The 25,076-nt window shown below is 36.2% G+C and overlaps 1 protein-coding gene across 2 annotated transcripts in view; it reads left to right on the top strand.

Annotated features, from left to right (window-relative positions):
* The window catches only part of SPOCK3 (SPARC (osteonectin), cwcv and kazal like domains proteoglycan 3), a 162,965-nt gene that overhangs the window by 35,762 nt on the left and 102,127 nt on the right, over window positions 1-25,076 (top strand). The window lies entirely within an intron of this gene.

Genomic DNA, 25,076 nt, shown 5'->3' on the forward strand with positions numbered 1-25,076 from the left:
GAACTGATGTATTGCTACCACAAAAAGCAGGAGAGAGAGCAATTCAGGTTAGAAAGACAAATGAGTATCTCCAGAAACTCATTCTGACATGGGTTAGTCCATTTTATTCAAAGGCGGATTGTACACTTTCATCACAAGTATTCAAGATAGAACAATTTTATACAGTGATCTACATTTCTAAGCAGCTATGAAGGTGCAATTTTCTGAAAATTTAGGCAACATTCAGTACAGAGCGGAAGGAGAAAATTAAGCTACAAAAGTGATTGTTAAATGACTTAACTGAATTCATTTTAGAGGAATCTACAATACTGAGGCCATTTAAAAAAACTTAGTAGATATTATGGGCCCCCAGTGATCATATAGTGCAATTGTGAGTTGGTGAAATGTGGAAAAATTGTGGATAGAAATCTTAATGGTGCCTCATGTTTTGGGATACACAGGCTTCAACTAGAAGACAAGAAAATTTTAAGATTGGGCAGATCACCTGCAGAGTTGCAAAATTAATATTCTACATTTTTACTCTTTGTTTTCTCTATCTCTTTGAAGAGGATTTATATAAATGAAACAAAACTATGACACAAAGTTTTCAGTAACTCCCATGTAATTTACAGGATGAGCATGTGAAGTGTCTGTGTGGAATGTGATCAATAATTCTGGATTTATATTGTGTTTAGGTTTAATGTGGACATAACTGAAGCTGATGTTATGAAACTGTCTTATAGATAATGAACTAAAATATAGATATAATTTGGCAGGTGATGATGGCAAAATGGAATGTGTCACGTGCCAGAGCTTTGCCACTCTTCAGTGAGCATATGGATTTTTCAGTTTAATCATATTCTGATACTTTTATCATCTAGTGAAAAATGTTTGTGTTGTGAGTATATATTTCAATCCAAAATGCTACATTTATAGAAAAGGGTGAGGTAATCTCAAAGTTTGGTCACTGAAGTAAACTGCTACTTGTTTACTTTGATAGCAGAGTCAGTCAAGTGTGTCACCTTTAACATTATGAAGTTTCTTTGAGGTCTTCAGAGTTTGTGTGGGTCTCTTGCCAGTGTGTAATCTTTAGAGGGAGCATCAAGTATTCTGTACTTGAACCTTTTGCTGCTTTATACTGCTGAAAGTTCAGGAAGAGCCAATTTCTCTCTGGCTGTTTGGATATTGCAAATAGCTACTTGCAATTTCAGTCTTTCAATTTCAAAGTTATCATGTGGTTGTAGACTGGAGATCATTGGGTTTTCTCTCCATTCTAAGTGTCATTATTCTTTACCTTCAAAAAACCTGTTTGATTGTGGTGTCTTTTAAAATAATTTCCCCCCTCCCTACTTTTATCTGTCTTTATACAGGTGACAAATGATTGTAGAAAAAAGGCTTTTTCATACATGAATTGCCTTTTTCTTCATCCCAGCTAACTGAGCTTGTGTGCCATACAGACTATGCAGGTAGTAACCTATGTGTGATATCACATGTGTAACATCAAAGGACTTAAAACAGGAAGAAGTTAGTTTGTCATCTGATCCATTTTTTATTTAAGATGTATACTAGATTTGGGATGAGAGATATTTTAATTTAGATGCAGTCTATACTTTATTGTTTAGGTTTGAACTAAATAAATCATCTTCATAAGTATTGTTTGGAAGAAAATGCATATTGTGCTTAGCCATGCAATAATGACCTGTGTTTTAAATAGGCAGGCTGATGATGTGCACTGACAGCAGTACATGGATATTTTGGATAAGCAGCTTCCCAACATGGACAAGGAGAATGGAGCAGTCCATGCTGCTGTATGAGAGTGAACTCTATTCCAGCCAGACTCAGTACAGCCTGCTGCCAGTTCCTACTTGCATGGCTTCTGTCTTTGAGTACTTTTATTTCGTCTTGCTGCATTTCTGCCTCCTCCTTGCTTCTCCCATGTTTGCTTTCACTGCTATCCTGCTATGAAGCCTGTCTCTTGTGAGAGATGAGACATTCACAAAATATTTCTTTGTTCTGTCTATAAGAGCACTTTTCGAACTTTGATTTGCTGCTGAAATCAAACATCGTTCATAAATTGTGGAAGTCAGAGGTAGCTGCTTCTCCCAGACTCCCATTTTGCTTCTAATTTAGAAGCAGTACATGATGAATTAGTGCTGAAGTACTCCCCCACATGTATGCCTCTCTTCAGGGCAATTACACACTTGATCAGTGTAGACTGAGGTGAGTACTTAGCCTTCTCTCCCACTCACTTTGCTTTACTTTTTTTCCTTTTTTCTTCTTTTAGTCTGTTTTCTGTCTTTTTAACCACATCAGCTGCAGTCAGGACAGATAACCTATTAATTCTGTATGTATTTAAAAAGATGTGGAAAACTTGTTTTTTGATGAACTTAATTATAGTTTAATCTTTTAAAATTATTATTGTCCTTGCCCTGATTCAAAATCGGTACTTGATTTGGCAGACAAAACAAAGGATGACTCAGACATTTTAGAATCCTAATGAGACTGACTATCAAAGAAATGCTATGGAATATGATATTTCTAAATGGAAACATGCTGAATACTTGAAATTGTTGACTTGAGAATGGTTGGCTTAATTCTTCATGGGGGTTTTAAAAATATGGTGTTGGATAAGGTATGCATGAGGACTTTCAGTTATAATGAGTTTGGCTTTCTTAATAGATATATCAATGTGCAGCATGGGTACCATCAGATGTTCATACTCATTATTGCACATCAGGAGTATTGGAGGGGACTTTTGTTTTTTGGTGCACTTGGCAAATTCTTGCTTTACATAAACTTCAGTTTACAGAAATTGTACTGTAAAATTTTGCTGTGGTTAATAACTTGTTGCAGAGTTGTGTGCCTGAAAAGCTTTGAGAATTGATGCTTTCCAGGTATTTATGTATTAAGGGTGCTATGTGCCCTGGTTCTTTGCCAGGGGTCCTGTTAAAATTGCAATGTTGAAGGCTTTATACTTTTTCATTGTTAACTGTGTTTTCTGTGTCACTGTTGATTGATTTGGTTTTTAGTTGCTATTTGTCATGAACTGAAAACAGTGGAGACCTAAGACTTTCGTTTATAACAATTGTTTTAATACAACACTGTTTAAATTATGTTTAAGCATTCTTTTGCATTTTCTCTCTCTTTTCACTTGGTTGTAACCTTGTGAGGTAATTCCATAGAATAAAGGAGAGAGCACAAAACAGTGGAACCTTCTAAATTAATTTTGAGTAGTGTTTGTTATGTAAGTAGTCCAGTTAGTATACATTCAGAATTCAGGTAATGAGTTACAGGACATTACTATTACTAATAGGTACCAGCTGACCAAAAATAAAATCAAATCATAAATTAGCAACTATTCGAAAATAATAGAAAACAAATTAGAAGATGTGGTTAAGTTCCTGTGTAATTCTGTGGGGCACATTGTCATTGTCATATCGCCCTCAAGATATGTTATAGAATTAGACTAAATATTAAAAAGAGGAAAATAAGTGATAAAGGGTATCAAAAAGTAGATTTTCATGAAAAAAAATATTTGATGACTGGTAGGGAGAAAGAGATCTTTAGAGAAAGAAAACATCCTCTCATTACAATTCTATCTTTGTTTATTGATCAGTCTTGTATCTCTTCAGTAACAGACTGCACCTGTCTGGTTTTGGCTCCAGCTGGAGATGGAAATTGGGGTGGATGGTTCCATGTGGCGGTGTTAGTTCCCTGCATAAAGTGGCATACATTCTAAAACCACAGACATTTGTGTCAATGGAAGTATTTAAATGCACAGGAACTCTAGTGGAATGAATCAAGGTGGATTCACTTGAAATTTAAAGCCAAAGACAGTAGATTACTTTTAACAAAGAAAATGGAGACGTATGTGTACCAGAAATAATGGAAACATTGGTGGGTGTTCAGTCTTGTGAGTGACCCATGACTTTTGAGAGCAGAGAACAGGTGCTTCTAATTGAATTTGGCTCAATGTCTTTGAATTTCACTTTTACAGGAAGAATAGTTAGGGTCACAAGGAAACTGAAAAGTTTATTTTCCACAGCTTATGCCAGTCCTAGCAAAAATACAAGCTGGGTCAATCTTTTATTTAATCTACCTCCAAAACCGATACTAGTGACCAAGAAGAACTCTGAAAAACAGGTGGTGATTTTATATTTTTGAAATGTATTGCTAAAATGATTATTTTATAATAATAGTTATGGTCTGTGGACACATGATTTGCTTTCGGTGCATTAAAGATAAAAATCATGTGTAGTTAATTATGTAATTGTCCTTGGTACTGGATGAAAATCAAGATGGCAATTAAAAACCAAAGTTCACATCAGCAAAAAAAAAATAGAAACAAAACTAAGGAAAAAATGAAACCAGTCATGATTCACTTTACCTTTTGTTGTCTTTAATTTCATTCATTCTGGTTTTTCTACTTTTGCCTGAGTTTTTAAAAAAAAGATCTGCAGGTTAGTAAACATGACCAGCACCTGTGTTAATGAACTGGAATTTATCAGTCCTATTCTGAGTAGTTCCAGTCTCCCATATTTATCACTGTACATATTAATCACTATTCTATGAATAGAACTATTGTGGTAGGTTTTGTTAATTGAGATAGGCTGGAGCTGTAAGTATGGAATATCACTGCTGCAGCGCTTTGCTTTGAGGAGCTGCTGACTGGTATAGATAAGGAGGACTTGTTCTGTGATTGTAGATTGCTTGGTCCTTATCACTGAGATCTCAGTATCTTTCAGGAATTTCATAATATGGCACAAGTAGAGCTTGAGATGTGATTAGTTTTTGATTTTACTAAGTGAGGTTTTAAACTTTGCTCTTGCAGTACTTGCTTTTTTTTACTTTCTGATGATATTGTCTTTTTCCTTTCTGGTAAGGTATGGCCAGACAGTGGATATTTCATTTAAGAAAGGCAGCCAGCAGTGCCTTTAAATTTCTGTTGCTCTTATGTAGTTTACACGATAATAAAGGTGGACCAAAACAGAAATATCCTAGAGGAACAGTCTTCTAGGAGACATTCTGCACCACAAAAACAGACTGAGCAATGGGCATTGAAACTCATTGCAGAGGGGTCGAAGGACTGGTACTTGGCATAAATTATGTTAGTTGCCTAAAGACTTGATTTCTTCCTGGTATATTTGTTGGAAAGAGATACAGTATCAGAATGAGTTATTGGCTTTGTCAATCAAACCATGCACATTTTGTACAAAATATTCAGAGGAAATTTCACCCAAGCCCTGAGGTGCTTGAAACTTTCAGATTTACAGTATGCTTTCAGATTTACAGTAAGCTGAATTGACAGAAGAGAAGTCAGCTGGCAGTAAGGAGTTGAGCATGTGAAATGTAAAATTGTTTTGTTTTGGAGTCTTTTCAGTGATACCATTTTTTAAAGTAATGTTTTTTTCCCCTTTTGATTTGCTTTCTTTCTTTTGGCTTGAATCAGCCTGGGCCATGTGTGGCCATAATTTCTCCTTTATTTCTCAAATGCTCTTGGAGGATTTTGTGGAAATAATAGGCTGTAAATTTTGTATTGTTTTGTCATGTTGATTCAAATCTGCATGGTGGTGTAAGTAAGAGAGCTGATGCTTAAAGTTGTCTCCTTATAATGGAGATGGTGTGGGTGTGGAGTATTTAAGACTGGTCAATGACTTACTTAGAATCAGGGATAGGAAAATTTCGGAAAAGATCCTTAAGATCATCAAGTCTAACAGTAAAACTATTACTGTTGAATTATTCTGATACTTCTCTAGTAAAGCAGGAATAAAGCAGGTCTGAGTCAGACCAGTGGTATGCATTTATTGTATTTGTGGGGTGCCCTGTGGCAGGAAGGAATGATGAATTTGACTTCATGTTTTCAGAAGGTTAATTTATTATTTTATGATACTATATTGTATTAAAGAATGCTATACTAAACTGTACTAAAGAATACAGCAAGGATATTTACAGAAGGCAAAAAAGATAATAATGAAAACTTGTGACTCTTTTCAGAATCCAACAGACCCTGATTGGCCAATAAGTCAAAAAAAAGCAGAAACCAATGAAACAATCACTGGCTAGATAAAAAATCTCCAAACACATTTTAATGCAGCAAAACACAAGGGAAGCAATATAATAATATTGTTTTCTTTTTTCTCTGCAGCTTCGCACCTTCCCAGGAGAAAAATCCTGAGCAAAGGGATTTTTCAGAAAATATAAATATAGCATGCATTTTTATGGTATGAGCAAAGATAATGCCCCAACAACACCATGTAAACAAGTAGCATCATGTTTCTAAAGTAATATTTCCTTTTAACATTGCATAGTGACATTCGTATTTTTTATAAAGTATGCTAAGTTAGGGAAAAGGATAAAAAAACCCCAAAAATGAGTACTGAAATTTATGAAAACGTAAGTAGCAGTAGCATATTGAGGTTAATACCATTGAAATGCTTAGGGTTAGGAAAAAGCTGATGAATAAAAATATCAACCAAAAGTAAGGAGATTTTAGGTGGTAAAACAGGATATCTTCTTCCATGTAATGAATGATATATTGACGTAAAAAATATGGCAAATCACCTTTTCCTATTGAAACTGAACAAAAGAAGGCATGTATTTAGCAAGGATACAACTGGATAGTATAGCAGGAACTTGGTATGATGTATAAAGGGGCTTTACAGTGAGCTCTGTATTAGTAGCACCCTTAGCAATATTAGTTTGACTACTTGGAGTACAAAGATTGATACTCCTGGTTTTTTAAAAACTTGTTTAATGTAACTGAGTATTTTCACCCAGAGACATGCCTAACTCTGCTAGTAGCTTTGGCCCTAATTGTTCTTTGCAGTGAGTGTAGGCAACTGGTGACTTTGGAACATCTGTCCATATTTTTTCTTGTCAGGTCATTTCTGGTAATGTCAACATTTTTTTTAACTTGATGGTCTCCAGTTTTCCGTAAACTGTTCCTGTAATATTGTAAGTAGACCCACAGAAGCCAAGATCCTTGCTTATAAATTTAAGGCCAGAAAAAAGCAGTATTTACTTACCCTAATGTCCTCTGTTACATAGGCCAAGTAATTTCACTGCCAAGCTCTGGAAAAAACCCAGATTCCTTAATACTCCCAATCTGATGTACAGATATCTGGCTGATCCTTAGAATATGAAAGTTAGGAAATGAAGCATTGAGAAATGATACTTAAAATTTCAGCCTGATGCATTCACTGGTCCTGTTGTTGCTGCACAGTATGCTACAGCCTTGTACCTGCGTGCTCATGTCTTGTACCTCTCGAGTGGAAGGGATTTTCTGTGAGCCGTGCTTCACTTCAAGGGCAAAGGACTTAAGAGTCATTATACTTGTGTTTCAGTCATGTTTCAAAGTGCAGAATAGGTAGTGAGGGCACAGAACTACGGGGATAAAAAAGAAAGGTAAAAATAGTTTATACTTCAAGTTATGTGTACTGAAACGTAATCTCTTGTTTCTGTGTTTAATTTTAAATATTCAAGCTTTCTAACTTTAAGAAAGTAATAGTATTTAGTATAACATAAAAAAGAGTCACTAAAAGTAAATTTTTTGCACAAAACCAGCTATTAAATATTTAATGAAATAGAAGTGATGGATCGATACTGTAGCATTGTCATGTCTAATGGAACATACACTGAAGAGAATACCTGAAGAGAATGTTACGCTTAGGAGCCTCACTACTCTTATCCAAAGACTTCTTTAAGGCAGCTCCCTCACAGGTTTTCTATCTTTGAAACTCAGAGAAAGGTTGCATATCCCCCAGAATGGCACACCATAAATCAGTCTAAGTCCTTAAACTTGATTCTACTTTAAAATATAACTCAACTGCTTAATCTGTAATGTTTTTCTGCAGAATAAACTGCAGAGATTACATGTAAAGTTTCAATCAAGTTTTTTCCACGCAAGCTGTCATGGTGAATAAAAGAATTAAAATCCCAAGTGAATGTGTCCCTGAGCAGCCTGCTGTGGTTGACCCTGCATATGAAGCATGGGTGAAATTAAAAATATTCAGTTGTTCATGCCAACTTGAACTTCTCTTTCTCTGATCCTGTAAAATGCAGATGCTTATAGTTCCCTAGATTAACAGATGAAGCTGGTAGTTATTGCTTTCAAGTTCATGTGTTCAAGTAGGCTGTTGATAAGCTCTAGAATGTCTTCTCTGTTTAGGGGTTGGTATTTTTTGAGTGTCTTTTTTTAGGTGTTTTTGTTGTTTTTTTGTTATGCTTTTTAAGGCATTTTGATTTGTCCCAGTTTTGAGCCTAGCACACAGCTTTTTGGTAGAATTTATTGCAACTGCAGTGTCACCAGTGCAAGTATGTGCTACATACACACACACACATCAAAAAATAAATGATCCAACTCTTAAAATTGTTTCGCATTGTCCTAAATAATTTTTGTTTGTAAAGAGTAAGAAAATAGACTTTTGGATTGTGTCCAGCATTTCCTTCTTGTAAACCTGAATATTGAGTTTCTTCTTTGTCTGTATATTTCTTGTGACAATTCTGTTTCTGTGTTTAGTATTTTAATGTGAGCAGTTGCTTAAGTGGGCACCTTAACTTCTTTATTCTGCTTCATTTTCCTATTCCTCAATTTTTCATGAAAAAGTATTTTCTATTTAAATATAATGTTCACAGGCTAAAATGAAGATTGTTAAAAAAAATAAAACAGAACATGATCGACATAGAGGCACATATTCCTGTTAGTGATGTTGCTTATACATGTATGTATCTGTGTGCCTCATAACTGAACTGTCTAATTTGTCTGTTTTATGTGGCATTAAGTAAACAGTTTGAAGGAAAAGCTTATTTGCTTAAGTGTAATGAATATGTGTATGGACTTGGGTATGTAGTTCTGAAGCAGGATTTATTTCAGTAGACTTCTGGAAAATAACTGGCTTGGTATCTTATAAGCAGGTAGATAAGAGCAATTTCTTGGATTTGTGTGCATGTATATGGTAAGCCATCACACTGTTTAGTAAACCTGTAGTTTTCACTGGCCACTTTAGACACAGTCTCTATAGTGAAAACCAAAACAAAATGTATTATTACAAAATTGAAATTTTATTCTGAAAATGTGTTGCTTATTTATAATGTAAGTAATTCAGTGCTTTAGTGAAGGTTTCTTTCTGATGATGGCAGTAATATACAGTGGAATTCTTTGTATTTGCCTTTTATGTGTGAGAATTCTGTGAAAAGTGCTTGTCCACATTCAGATGTCTGTAAATATTCCAGGACTAGTCTTAATATTTCTGTGTAAGTATGAAAACTGCAGTGAGGCTAATGAAATGTATAGTGTGTGGACAGGTATTGAAAAGCACTTTGCCCCTGTACCTTCTTTAAAATCTGGAATGGAACTCCAGCTCAGATAATAAATTCAGCCAATTAATATCAGCCAAAGCGATTTAAACAGTAAATCTGTTGCAAAATGCATCCAAATTGAAAGGTCAGTATTGTTTCTTCCTCCTCCTTTACTGTAAAGCAAAATAAATAAGGTCCAGTCTCTCATTCTCTGTGTTGAAAACTTAAAGATGACTTAGTATAAAGGGACCTGGGGTAAAAAGCCAAAGGAGTTTTGACAATATGGGAGTCTCTTCATCAGGATATTATGATTAAGTTGAAATATCTTGTTTGCCCCTTTTAAAAGAAATATAGAACTGGGATCTGGAAGGTGACAAGAGAGCTCAGGTTTGCAAATGGGTGCTGTATTTGATCCTGATGTAGCTGCAAGCAGTACTGTCAAGCCAGAAAAAACTTGGAAATACATGCTTTTCTTTACTGAATAGATTTCATCATAAAAGGCAATCAAATTCTAAAATAAGAAAAAAACAAAATGTATTGAGTAGAGATTTGAAATAAAGACATAGTTGGCATTGTAGAACAGTTCTCCTCGTAGTTTTGGTCTTTTGATTAAGTATTATCCTACTTTAGTATAGTATATTATATGGTAGTATACAGTTCTTAAAACAAAATTGTTTTTATGTATTTTATAATCTCATGGAATAGTTTAGGTTTAAAGAGACCTTGTAAAGGTCTTCAGGCCAAACCTCCTGCAGTAAGCAGGGATGTCTTCAACCAGACCCGGTTGCTCAGAGTCCCATCCAACCTGGCTTTGCATGGTTTCAGACAGGGCATTTGCCACTTCTCTGGGCCACCTGTTCCAGTGTCTCACTGCTCTCCCTCCTTGTATCTACTCTGTATTTGTGCTCTTAACAGTTTAAAACCATTTCCCCTTGGCTGATCACTATAGACATATTTGGTGTGCTTCTGTTCTTTTATAGGTCATTTTATTATTATCTAAGCATGTCAGCTATCATACAAAACATCACACATTAAATACTTTAATAAAAAAAATTGTTGGGCTGCAATCTTCTTGAAAATATTGTGTGTGGCTGTAAATAAGGCTTGTCAATGCAGATACACTGTAACAACTCGGAAATTGGCAAGATATTCATAGGCTCAGCTCCAGTACTCAATCTATGTTGTAGAAGAAGAGCTGACTTGGCTATATTCAAGGGCCTGACAGGCAAAAAATAGATCTGTGGGGGTTGGTGTGTTTTGGGTTTTTTGTTACATGTATGTTTGATTGGTTTTTGTTTTGTTTTTTATTTTTGCTATATGTAGAGGGTAAAAAATTGATTTTTTTTTTAGGTTGCAATCCTCATTTATGTGCTACAGATATTTTTTTAATCCCAGACTTGGAAATCTGTTGTAATGCTGGGTATCTAGTGCATTACAATGAGAAAGCATGGACTTACTTGATTTTGCCTATTGTCTCTCCAGAAATGTTTAGAAAGTCCTTGAAAAGTGTTTGCATGAGAGGAGGATGAGAAAAGAATCTTAAACAGTGAAGACTAGGATGGGGTTTTTTTTTTTCTGTTTTCAACGGTCCTTTGGGGTAGTTCAGAGAAGGTAGAGCCAGGCTGTTTTCCTTACTGATGGGCAGGCATGGGATTTAGAGGTGAAGGACATGTTACAACATGAAAGCCCTAATTAAGTGAAACAAAAACAATTTCTTGTGGAAGTAGACAAACAGTGGAACGAGTTGCCCAGACCAAGAGTTGGAATCTCTGTTCCTAGAGATACTCAAAGTTTGACTGGGCATGACTGTGCAACCTTTTGTAATTGAACATGCTTTGAGCAGTGCTTAAGACTAGAGGACTTCCAGAGGTTGTTTACAACCTAGATTTATTTTATGATTATATGGAAAATTAATATTAAATAAGAGACTTTGCTATACTTAAGAAACACGAGGGAGTTTTTAAGACCTCATTCTCTAAAAGGTTTGTGGTAGTATTTTGTGAATGCAAATTGCAAGCTTTAAGTATTAGATCTGGTGCTCTTCTGTTGAGGAAGTTTACAAGATGTTCACTTCTTTCTTAAGTCAGAATGTGCAACTATCCATTATTTGCTAGCTTATTTAATCAGCAGGGTAGAGGAAATACTTGAGGGAGAATGATGCAATAAATAAGCAAGTTTCTTTTCAGATGTAACACAAATGATACATAATTACAGAAGTTAAATTGTGGAATATATTTGAGAAAAATTATGTGTACCTTACCACAAACATGTAGATCTGTGCACTGGTTTACAAATCTAGAAATTGTTGCTAAGTGCCACTACCAGACTAGGAAAATTGCTTTCTAGTGTGGTTAAAAAGAATATAGAATTGAGGAGACTACAAAGGTAATCTCCTTTTTCTGTTGTGGTTGTCTTACTGTCTCCCTTTATCTGTGTGCGCAGAGGTTTTGATGTAGTAATTTCCCTATCTCACAGGAGTAAATAAATCTGTTCCTATGTTGATCATAATAGCAGAGTAGACTAATTCTACCTCCTTTCTGTTATCAGTAGGATTTTGTTAGAATTACTCAGCAGGGCAGCTTAGAGACATATTTCTCCTCTGAGCCTTTTAAATGTTTTAGCACTGATGCTGCTGAGACAACTCTATTTTTTAAATAGTTTTAAATTTCATAGTGACAAGATGGGGTGCTGGAGGAAAACGCCGTCTCAGGCCAGTGATGCTGGTGCAATGCTATCCACTTTTGGATCTAACAGTGTTGATGGATCATCTCTCCTAAAATCTGAGAGAGATGCTCTAGTAGAGGATTTAGGACAAAATGTGATTTGTTCAAAGGCACCATGGTTTTCCTACAGTATTTCAGGGTCTACAGAGAAAGCTGGACTCTGAATGCAGAGGCTTGGCATAAGGATTCAGATCCCAACTGGCCTCACAGTCCAAAGCAGAGAGGTGCTCTCAAGTATTTAAGAGGAAAGATTGTTGTTTCAATGCAGTTGCTCATAGCTGTTGACCTGGAAAACATTTTGCTTTTTTGCTTCTATCACCAAAGCAAGCTACACATGATCCTAAAAAAATATGACTAGTTGAGGATGGGAACTCAATCTGTTTTTAAAGTATCGCTGAGAAGAAATGAACTGAAATGTTAATGTACTCAAGTGCCCTTCTAGGCCATTGTTTTTCTTTTCAGCAGAAGGAAGCTGGCAAATGTAGGCCATTAGAAATAAAGAAATACAATCTTCAGCTAGGATTGCAGTTCATATATAAAGTCTGTTATTACTGAACATTTCCACAGACTGAAAAAGGGAGTTGGCACCTAGTCCTAAATGTTAGCTGTACTTGTTGTTATTGTTGAATTCACTGCAAAGATTTGGTATGTTGCTTTATTTTTGTAACTAGCACATTGACAGCCATGACATTCTGCTGCTCTTTGTTTGTCACTGTAACTAAGACAACTCGACATGCAGAGTTTGTAGGTAAACACACAGTAAGGGCACCAAGGATTTGATCCCTGGTCTGGGTATGTACCTTTTTTATTGCAAAACTTACATGACAGTGAAAGGCAGTATTTTAGAGATTAGTTTTATGATAGATGAGGATTTTCTAAATTGTCATTAGCACTGTGTCTGCTGCATTGAGCTGTCATTCTCTTTAAGTATAGCTGGTTTTACTACCGAAGTGCTTCTGCTTTTAGTAGCTGTACACTTGCTAGCTGCAAAACCTGTGCTCTTTACACAACAAATTTGAGTCAAATATTAACATCAACATTTCAAGGAAGTGTCAGCCAAAGAGGACATGCAGACAGAAAGTCTGATTCTCCTTCCACTTATATAGTGTACTTCTTTCAGAATCAACATGGAATTAAATTAACAGAATAGTTATCCATGATGTTTTCTTTGTAATCTCATTTCCCTGTTTGGAAATGGGAGGTCTCAGCTGTTTTTTCCAGATCAGTCTCCTCTATGCCAAGCTTTACTTGGGCAGGAAATCTACTGGCAGACACATATAGTGCCTTGCTGAATTTGACATACCATATTTAATAAACTGTGTTTAGAAAATCATTTCTATAGCAACATTGCTGTAATGTGGAAAGAAGAGAATGTGTGTGATTAGTGATAGAAGTATTATTTAGTGTTGGTCTTTTAATAAGGCAGGTTATGCTACTTGCTATTTCCACATGAAGTGAGCTCTGAATACAGATCCTCTGGGTTACACAAAAAGTAGTGGCGAGCAATTTCACCCTCTTCCACTTACTAAAAGATCAGTAATTATTTTTAGTGCTTGAGTTTAGGATAGTATGAAAAATTCAACAACAGGCTGGATATGCTCAACAAATCATTGTAATTAGTTGTATGTCAAAGTCTCTTTTTTGCGTACTTTAAGCGTGACTCTTTTTTTCTTCTTCTTATAGTGATTAAAATAATGGTGAAGGCTGGCCCCAAGGTGAGAAAAATATTTAGAAAAGACTTAATGGGCTTATGTGGATTTTGGGTCAAGTCTGTGGGGAAATGTTCCTGAAATCTAGGCTTAGGAACTTGATATAGCAAAATGGAAAATGAGTTGAGATGATTTTCACTGGATTTTTTTTTTTTTTGATAGCATAAGGCTATGGAGGTTCTTAAAGGAATGTAGACTGGGGTTTAGAGCTACTATATAAAGAACATTTAATTTGATCTTCTATCATTTTAGCTCAGTTTAGGCTTTTGACAAAGATAAGTCTCATTAAATAAGTACTACAGAAAATTTCTGAACAAAAAAGACAATAGCTTTTTGTGAGAAGGAATAGAGAGTTCTGTGTTTTGTCATCCTTAGCATAGAGCTGTGCATCAGGGCTTAACTCAGAAACTAAGAGTGAAAGAAGAATTAGGAGGAGCCTGAAGTTCACAAATTGCATTCTATTTGGAAAGATCCCAAAATAAATTGTACTGTATGTTGTACAAATGATTAACATTTGGCAACATTGTAATTAATCTCATTTTGGGGCAGGATACAGCAGATTTTTAGTGCTCAGCAATAAAATTCTATTTTTAGCCAAATTGAAGACTCTCACTGTTTTTGAAGCACAGGGAAAACTCGAGAACGCAGAATGCCATTTCCTAATAGGATACCAAAAGGGCTCATCTTCCTTTTCAGGGGGTGTGTGTGTGCAGAGCTGTGTCAGTTGTAATTGCAGCTGGTAAGAATTTAGCCCAAGTAAAATAGTCAAGTCTTTGGTGTTAAGTCCCTCAAAAATAAAAATGTTTCTGACACCGTAGTCCTTTCTAATACACTGCTCCTGTGTGAGTTCAGCATGGGCTTGGTGTGTCATGTACTGAAGCATCAGCAGGGTTTCCTGCAGCCAGTGGGATTACCCTTTGTCACTCATCCTGGCAAGGTCTGAATCTGCTGGGTTTGAGATTAAGACCTGAGGGACTGAGATAACAGAATATTCTTGTAAATAGGAAAGGAGGATGGTGCTAGGGGTATAGTAAGGGGTAAAGTAAGTAGTAGCATGATGTATTTTCTTTGATAGTTAAATAATAATTTGTCTTGGTCATGGTATTTTATGGTAATAGTTCACAGATATTTCATATTGGCACTTTGCAGTTAAGATTCAAACATTGTGATGAACATAGCTTTCTAATTTTAATGAGTGTAAACTAGTCCTTTAGTCAAATCAGTGAAAGCGAGTTAGCATTCAAACATTTACTTTGTCTAAAAGTATTTCTGCTGATGTCCTTGAGATCTGGAGAAGCTCTAAAGACTGAAAGAAGCAAAATGTGACTTTTAAAGAAGAAGCAGTGAAAAATTTTAAGAAAAAATTCAAATGATAGCGACTAAGAGTAAAGAGTAGGTAATTAGTTAATGAAATTTGGAGATGATGATAAAGTCCATTAGTGCACATTGTAAGATGCTGCTGCAGCAGGGATACCAGCCAAGGATTTTTTTCTTTCAAAAGTTTCTAGTCTTAAATTTAGGGTAGTTTTTCCTTCATCAGTTCCCAACACAGGTCATGGAGCTTTCCTTACTCATGCCTGGTCTTTGCTGACATCTCTTACTGTAGAGCTTTGTCCTGTCCTGTTTCATGTTCAGGACATCTGCTATCAGAGGGTCTTACAACAATGCTCTGGAAACCATTTAGGAATGGGCTGCTTCTTGATCCTTGCCTTGCTCTTCAATAAGGGATGCATTGCAGGGCATCTTACAGCACCACATGCTGAGGTTGGTTGGAGTTTTCATATAAAGCAGGAACTTCATAATATAGTGCATATGAAAACATATTTCAGAATAATGCATGACTAAGATCTACAAGAAATGGGTCAATTACTTTGAGATAAATTCAGATTGCATGTGAGAATAATTCCTTCAAGAAATTCAGCACTTGGTGATATACTTTTTTTATTATCCTGTGTGAATTAATTAAAAGACTAGTGCTGGTGTTTCTAAACTTCCTTTGTGTTTAAAATCCCGTAGATTCTTTCGCTGATCTTTTGAATGCTTTTATTTATTATTTAGGCTTCATCAGTAAAAGTTACTGCTTTAGGGTCTGAGAAATAATATTGTCTTACGGAGCCCTGCATATTGAGCTTTTCTTTTTCTGAATAGCTGCTGTTGTTCATGATGAGAATGAAGCCAGACTTTGCTCTTAACAATCATGAATAATGATTTTATTTTCCTTAGAACCAATGGAAGATAACCATTTTGGAGCAGAACCATTCTTCAGTGATTTCTCTGAGGAAGACTATTCTGATGTATCAGATTTCACAGAGAGCATTTAGTCATTAAAAACAGCCATAAAAAACACACAGTACTGAAGTGTGGTTTTGTACATATTGTCACCTCTGCTCAATAACGATGTTAAGGATGTTAAGGGTAATATCTCTGTATATATTTAGGAGAAAGAGAAGCCCTCATTTTCTTTTCCTGGCTTACTGAGCTGTGTGTAAGTAAGCAGATGATGCCTGGTACATTTGCATGTCTAAGAGAAGAGCACTGTAGGAGCTGACTTAGAGAATCTTCTCCAGAACTGTTCCCAAACATTTGGACTAAAACCAGGGCTAGATCAGCTTCTCTGAAAAACAAAGGATCATAAGGACAAAGCAAATATCGCACATATACAGATTTCGTGCTATATCCGGCAGTTTTATTAGGGGATGTCTGAACCCCTTTTGCTGCTGTTGCCCTGCAGTTTGAAAGACAGAGGAATGCCATTGTTTCTCAGTATTTTATGGGTTCTGTAGATGCACAGTACTTAGGGTCTTCTGACTCATGTTTCTGTGTAGCATATACTGATTTTCTTGGTACTTGTAATACATGCTAATGAACTAAGATACTCTGTATCCTAGAGAGTATTACCTTATATGTGGGAGTTTCTTACATGTTTTTCACCACACAGGTTTAGATATCAAAAGAACCTTAACTCTCCATAACACAGGCATAGTGGCTGGAGTTAGGAAACAAAACATCCGTGATTTCCTTAAAAGTAATTAACTTTTATTTGGGATTCTTAATCTTCACTGTCTTGTTTATCCACCTGGTGTCACCATCTTGCATTTTACTTGAAACTGTTGCAACTCTCTTGCCTTAACTTAGGATCGCTTTTGTCAAGGGAGGGAATAATTGGAATGTGCAGTGTTGTCAACATTTTTTGCTACAATTTTGCAGATACAATAATAAAAATGTCACAAGACGGGTGTTTTTTAAGGGATGAGGAAAAACACTTAATTATGGCCATGTTAGAGCTGCTGTTTGAAAAATTGGAACATTAGAAAGCTTCTTGAGACAGCAGCCTCTCTTGATTTGTCTGAGAAATACTGTTGTGTTATATTAATCTTCACTAATGTAAGCAGCTTTTCTTGGAAAGGAAGTATCTGATTAGGGGAAGCTCAGAATAGGTAAGTAATATAGCAATATTGTAAATTTTAGACTTAAATTTTAAAAATAGGTTGAATGAGCACAGATCTTACCATTTTTTCCTACAAAGACTGGCATGTTTTTTAAAACATGTTGTAGTTGTGAAGTACATTCTTAAGGAGATACAGGAATTAGGCTACTAAATCCTAAATTTCTTCTTAAGCACATGGGACATTTGGCTTGTAAATATTTTTCTAAGAAATGAACCCTGACTTGGTTCTGTTTAAACAAACATACTAAGATATGGCAGTGAAATCCCTTTAATCTGCAGAGTAACTATTTCTTTTTGGAAAAACAGCTGATCTTTTCCAAATGTACCTAATTAATAAGCCCAATTCAAAAATATATTGCTTGCTGAAATATGTGTTTTCCCAAATCACTATAAAATACCATTACTGTACTAAATCACCTATCACCCTGAAATGTGTATGTGCTTCTTCTGTCTTGTTCTTCAGTTTGCTAAATTTGTCATTTTCTAATGTTAGCAAGAAGTGTGGGAATTTCTTTGTATCCTACCAATCAAAAGGGATGACCGAGTTACTTAGAATATAGTTCTCTTTTTCTTACCATCATTATTTTCTCTTGTCTTTATACTTCTCTTATTGTTGTTAAACTGCATGACATTTTTTTAAAATTCTTTAATTGTAGATAGGAATTATTTTGTTAATATCTGTATGGCACTCTTGAGCTGAGACCAGCTATTTTAACTACTTCCCTCTGTTAAGTTGCATTCATGTTGTATATGTGTGGTTTTTCCCTCCATTCCATTTTCTGTTGACACATCTGTTCTTACTTGCTTTGTAATGATAATAGTACTGCAATTCCTATCTCATAACGTTTTGAATTCTTTAATTTCTTCCATTTTGGACTGTTTTCACACTAGGGTGTTCTTTGTCTCCATGGCGGTGAGGGGTGGGCTAGAACATTGTCCTGAGCCCCTTAGCACGAGAGACTTATTTTCTCCTCTGCTGGGAGAAACATACCAAAATTCTGTCCATGTAGCTGGCATGATACAGTAGAGATCTCATGACTGTCTTTGTAATTAATTTTCTCCAGGTTGGAAAACAAACAAAAAACCAAAAGAAACGTCATAAAAAGTATAGAATCTGTAATTGTAAGTGATTCCAGGACATGGTAAAAAGACAAATTTTTACCTTCCTGAATAAAAATTGATGACTAGCACTTTTTTCCCCTCTTGCTGTGGTCAGATACAGTTGAAAAAATATCTTTCAAAAACTGTTTAAGAGCCAAGGCTTTTCAAATCCTTTTAGACATTTAGCAGATCTTTAAAACCTAGACTGTTCCTGTCCTTGTGCCCTCCCTGTGTCCTTCACATCTTACAGGGCTTCTGTCCTGAATATGACAAGTTTGTATGGTATTGTATTTTATTTCTCCTGGTGGAGGGAGAAAGAAAAGTTTGAAAAGACAAATTACATGAGCTCCTGTCGTTTGTGGAATAGTGCAGCATTTGATACAGAAGATGCACACACCCTCCATTGTCTCCTTGTGCACAAAACTTATTTCATTGTGCAAGCCTCTCTTGACTGGTCATTGGTCGGTCTCTGCACTGAGTATTTCCTTCATAGCTTTTTATCTTTTTAAAATGTTAGCCTTTTTTTCCAGTTTTCAGAGATCTCCTTTATGCAGTTCACCTTTTTTTTTGTAGACGCAGACCATAGCCTCACAATCATATTACCGTTCTCTTTCAGCATACCAAGGTAGATTCCCTCCAGCCCCACATGTAGGATCTGAGTTCTTAGTATAATCTGTTGCTGTTTTCTGTTTTGCTTTTGGCTGTCTGTGGAACTGTATGCAGAGGATCAGGGAGTAATTTTTTGCCCTTGTTGCCTTGGGCTGGTGCATTAGTGAAGTGGCATCTGAGGAAATGGAACAGCAACAGGTGCATGAAATGCCTGAGCAGGTATATGACAGTCCCACAGATAGTCTTTTTCTCTCCTGTTGCAAATATATTTTAGGGCCTTCTTCAGAAGTTCAATCCTGATAGCATAATAGAAGAATGACCAGAACTTTTTGTATTTGTAGTGAAAAGATGGTCTATTATTTCTTTTATTCATGATGAGAAATATGAGATGCACTTTTAAAGAAACAATGTTTTAATTTTTGCTGGGTTTTAGAAGCTTATAGTGCTTGTGCTTTGATATTAATTCCTTCCTTTTCAAAATGTTTTTCAGTATTTTCTCAGTATATTATATATACTGTTTCTCAGTATTTTCAGTATATTTCTGAATATATGCTTTAGTGAGCATGTTGTATTTCTTGACAAGTGATTTCAAATACTGTGCTATTTCAAACTTGCTGTTAGTAACGCTGCTAGTACCAAAAAGACAGCATCCACAGAAATGTTACTGAATGGGAGCTGTGCAACAGAGAGGGCTGAAAAGTGGTGGCTCCCAGCCCAGCTTCATCAATGGTACCAGAAACACGAGGCCAAGGAAGGGAGCGGGATGAACGCTGGACTGGGGAGCTGAGTGCCAGAGTCACTGGAAGCAGCTATTGATTCTAGTTGTGCTTTGGCAGCCCCATGAATGCTGGCCTCAGGGGTGGCAGGGCCCAGGAGCTGGAGCTGGGGGGAAGCTGCCACCAGGCTCCCTGCAGGCTGGCAGGGAACAGCACAGCAGTGTCCTTTCACCTGCCAGTGCTGTGCCCCGCTCCTGGGGCTGCCTGCCAGGCACGCAGCAAAGGGCTTTGCAGCAAGGCTCCTCTTGCCTGCAGGTGGTTATATCTTTCTCTGCCAGAGGAACAATTTTTATATTACCTCTGGGGTGGTTCATTATTTTGGAGTTTTTCTGGTGCTGGTTCTTTGAGTTATTAACTGATAGTTATCTTGGCTCCTTGATTCTCAGAAGTATTGATGGGACGGGCTGCTGCCTTTGTCTGTATCTGAGTATTTTGAGCACTGAACTCCTGATGGTTTTGGCTAAACTAATTATGTTTCTAATGGGAGATTTAATCTGCGGTCAAAGCTGGCGGAAATCTCCATTTTGCTAGTCTGTAAATATCTTCTGGGCTTATTTTCTTTAATTTCTTAAGTGTAATAAATGTGATTTTTAAATAATTTTTTTTTAACTGATTCATTCAAGAATGCTTCCTGCTCTGTGCAGTTCTTAAATTTGGCTTTATGGTAAGCAAGACAGGTATTTCAGGTGGTGGAAAATGGGAGATCCTGTTGAGAAGAAATTATTGAGCCAAAAAATGTGCTAGGTGCAACGGTCCCTGCCCTCCTGGAACTAGTTTTGTTCCTAGTTCTACTGCAGACCTGTGACATCACACGAGGTCTGACAGATCAAGTAACTTATTACATGCATCTGGGACAATTAGTAAAAAATGCGCTAAGGAGCACAAGGTCCATGCTGGCTTCTTGCCTTCCCAGGTGTTCTGAGATATGTGAGATGCAGTGATGGTAAATGGGGTTCTGGGGAGTGTAGTGTCTGCCTTATTCTCATGTGTGCCCTATCCTGCATTTAATGGGCTAAAGTGACACTCCGCATTTGTACAGCAGAGTGCTGACATGGCTTATGACAGATCAGATGTCTGTGCACTTCAGCAGAGAGGAAAACCAGCATCTGATAGGCAAGTGAGTATGCACATGCTGCTGAACAGCATGTCTGCATCCCGGATGAGAATTCCAGACTGGCTCAGGTTTCAGGTTGAGGAATTTTCTAATACATAAGCATAATGTGTTTCCCTGGTGCAATTTATAGTTCCTCAGTTATGGTTTATGTTTTGGGTAGTACTCTCATTAGATGTGTGTATCTTAGGTACTCTGTGTTTGCTGTCTGTGGCCCTCATTTATTTAAGGAAACTACAGTATTTAGGACTGGTGGATTTCTCATATTATGGCAGCTTTGTTGTTGTCTCATCCTTTTATTCCTGTAACAGTTTTCCATGTGATCAGCAATTTAAGGCTTTGTAGGATAATGACACTTTCACTGTCATTAGACTGGAGGTCCTGGAGCAAAATACAAGCGGAAAAATTTCTGCACACGTTTCGTGCTTTCTTTTTCTGGCACTGGAAAGAGGTTGGTGCAGAGGTATCGGATGACCACTCCACCCCAGCTCTTTCATTGAGACTTAGGATACAAATATCTGTTACAGTCACTGGGGAGGTTTGGGGCAGATGAATCAAATCCTCTGCTATTGGAGTGGTGCAAAGATGTGAGGGGGAGATACTTGGGGAGCTCAAGTTTGCTGCAGAAGTGAGCTTGAGGCAAGGGGAGAGCTGTGATGGGGGACAGTTCAGTGGGCTGAACTGACTTGGCTTGTTGGAGTGGAGTCTGAAAATAGCACAGCTACCAAATAGCAAAGACCTAGCCTGAAAAGAGGTAAAGAGCTTTCATGTTGGATGAGAAGCAGATGTATGTACTTGAGATGCAGATAGAAGAATTGGAATGGAAAGCCCATTGAGAACTCCTTGAAATTAAAAAGACTGAAATACTCAATAGGAGAACAGCTAACAGCAGTGAGGAAAAAATAATCTGAATCTAATACTGTAGATTTTAAGTTTTTAGGGAGCATGGGCAGCCAGAAAAACTTTTGCTTCTAAAATTGTCAAATGCAATTCTATGTCCCTCTATAGTGAAGTATGCAAGTCTTGTTAAAAACAAACCAACCCCTTTGTAGGAATAGGGAGGCCAGCAGTAAAATGTACTTTTTGCATTACAGTAAGTCATATAAATGGAATTTTGTATGGGCAGAATTAAGTTTGCTGTTGAACAGTGTTCAGGAAATAATGTCTTTCCTGCTTTGGCAACTGTTAGAAGTACTGTTTCTTGAAAAGTTATTATAAATGAAGCCTGACATTGCTCAGACTTCTAAAATTGGTAGTTTGTAAGTCACATAAATAACAATACCCCTGTGCTGCACCAGTGAAACTGTATTTTAATAAAATATAAAGGTAATTATAAGTTCAGAAAACTGCTTCAATTTTAGTGGATTCTCTGTTACAAATCAGCTTTTATTATAATATATTAGCTTTTACTGTGTAGGCCATACTAGAGCTAAAATGTTGAATACAAAACAAGAGCTGAGTTTTCTTTTTCCAATTTTTCAGGTCAACCTTGGTCTGAAAATATTTTGTGAGCAAACTTCCTTCCTCACCTATGGACACCTGCTGTTCTCTGAGTCACTCATCAGCCATGTAAAACTATGTTCTGTAGAATATAGATTTCTGTTCAAGTGGTGGCAGCATTTACAGAAAATGTTGCAGAGGGTTAAATAATGTAACAAATGTGCTACAGAAGAAAGATAAGCAATAGGCTCCTAGGTTCTGTGTCTATTGAAAGATGAAAACTTCTGCTGCATCATTACATTGCCATGTACGGGCTAGGTTTTTTGTTGTTTGATTTTTTTTCTATTGAGCTTTTTTCTCTCTTACCATAATGTGTATTTTTTTAAAACTTACGTAATAACTCATTTTTAACAATAAGAGAATATATATAGAAGAATATTGAAGTCCAAAAAGAAGCAGTAAAAATGTTCAATACAGAATATATATTTTCCTATTTTTTAATATCTTTTCTCATTAAGCTGCTGTTTTGGTTCTTTTTATAGGGTTGTCAGATTTTCAGACGACATAATTTTTTTTTTAATAGTAAGAGCTTTTCAGAGAAAGAAAAGTTATTAGTCTCAAATTGCATATGTAACTGTAGCATGAGCTTAAGTTCTTAGAAACACTTCATCACTATGACCCTGAATGAGTGTAATGCTTAAATATGCATAATTTTAAGGCATGGATATTAAACTCATTGAAATCCATCATCCATGGCTATTAGAAGTGCTTTGTGTCTTTCAAAGAGACACTTGAAAGAAATCCTGACATTTCACATAGTTTCAAGTAGAGCAGTGAGGATGAATTTCCTGTTTAAAATGCATGAATAGTGTTAGCTGGAAGATGTTGAGAAAGTGATATGGTTACTGTTACAAATCTGTGACTTTATTCTGCTTACTTGCACAACTTGCCCTTTAACATGCTCAGGACAGCAGCAAGCAAACCACCCCCTGAAGAAATTCAGGAGACTTAGGACCTGTCCTGAGATCCTGACTTTTGCAGTTATAGATTGCTGCTTTATCTAGAGATGCTGTGATGCTACTCAGACTTCACTGTAAAATGTGTATTCCTTCATTATGTTTTTATATTGAAATTGTGAAAATGAGGCTTAGTACATTATATAATGATCTTGATTACATTCTGCAGAGGATATTGAACTATATTAGAATCAAACTTACTAAATGAAGATCAGAAAAGGTCAGAATGTAAGAGGAAGCCAGGCTCTTATGCAGAAGGTTAAATAGCTTCAGGAATATTTGTGAAATTGTGAAGCTATAATTTATTGAAGCATTTTCTTTCCCTGATCTGACACTTGATTATCAATTTTAATTTTTTGTAGAGGCACATAGGGGTTTTGTTTAACATATCCAATAGTGGATTTTGTTTAAGTAGCACCTGATTGGAAAAATTAATTCTGTCGGGAAATCAGTATAGGTACATATGGTTTATAGATATTTATGTTTTGGATTTATAGTAGAAAATGCCATGCAAACCATTCAAATCATATTAAAAAGAACAAAAATGTGGACACAACCTACAACAGAGGGGTAGGCATACTGGGGAGAAGAATACAGAACAAAAAGTGTTGTGTTGTGTATAGATCCATAATGCTACTTTGTCTTGAATGCTCTGCACAATTCCAGTTGCCAAGAGAGCAGACTTGGAAAAGATTCACAGAAAGGTAACAAGAAAGGTAGGGAGCTGCTTTGTAGACAGAAGTCAGTCAGCAAGACTCTTGGCAATGCCTGAGGGATATTATCTTTGGTGTCTGTGAAGTTGTCTGCAGTAGAGATGAACAAGAATTGATTTATCTTCTGGATGGTTTCAGGCCAACTTGAGAACATATAATTTATACAAGCCCCACTTGTACATTCTTCCTTAAGCAAAATGCAGGATGCTTTGCCTTAGAGGCGATATTTGTCACATTCAGGATGACTTCTCTTTTGTTCTAATAGCTGAATGTTCTTGATACTCTTAATTTTTCACTATTTTAATAATAATACTCAATTTTCTGCATGGGCTCATTGTGAATGAACATTGTTAATTTAGTAGACATAGAAAGATAATCTACCACTTTGATGTTTTTTCAAGAATCTTAAGTTTTGCCACTGTGGTGTAACTCCTGGAACAGAATTGCCTGACAGCTGGTTCAGACCTGTTCAGAGCACCACTGTAGGAATAACATCGTGGTGAATATTAGGAGGAATATTTCAAAAATGCCATCATAATTGTAATTTCTGTTTACTTCTTATGTGTTGGAAAATAATGATATGCCTGTGTGTATTTTATTACTTCAAAATTATAGGAATTAAAAAGACAAATCACATATACTGATTTGTGGATTTTTAATCTGTGCAGCACCAGAGTAAAGGAATGATTAAGTATTGGTACAGAAATACAGTTCTATTTTGCACTTCCAGATTCTGCTCAGCTCTTTGTCTTTCAAAGCACAAATTTTCATAAAAACATTTTTACTAATAAAACATAATCCGTCAAATACAGTTTAGGCTGCAACCACTTTTTTTTTCTTTTGGGGTCAAAACCCAATGAGTGTTCTGTACTTGCAAAGACATATTTGATGCTTGATAATTTCTAAATTCTGACTGTGTGGCTTTGACAACTGTATGAGATTTACATTTCCTCAGTATTTAAAGTTTGTATAAATTGATGGTTTTTTACAGTGATCTTTGAGCAAGTGGGATGGAACTGCTGGATTTGACAGTACACCCACTGCGTTTTGTTAAGTTTAATATATGCAGACGTTAAAATGTTTGGTGCAGTCTATTAAATATTTTGTTCTAGAGAATAGTTAGTTGGATTAAGACATAATAATAAACAATTCCA

Source organism: Melospiza melodia, chromosome 5 (genome assembly GCF_035770615.1).
Source record: "Melospiza melodia melodia isolate bMelMel2 chromosome 5, bMelMel2.pri, whole genome shotgun sequence".
Taxonomy (NCBI): Eukaryota; Metazoa; Chordata; class Aves; order Passeriformes; family Passerellidae; genus Melospiza; species Melospiza melodia.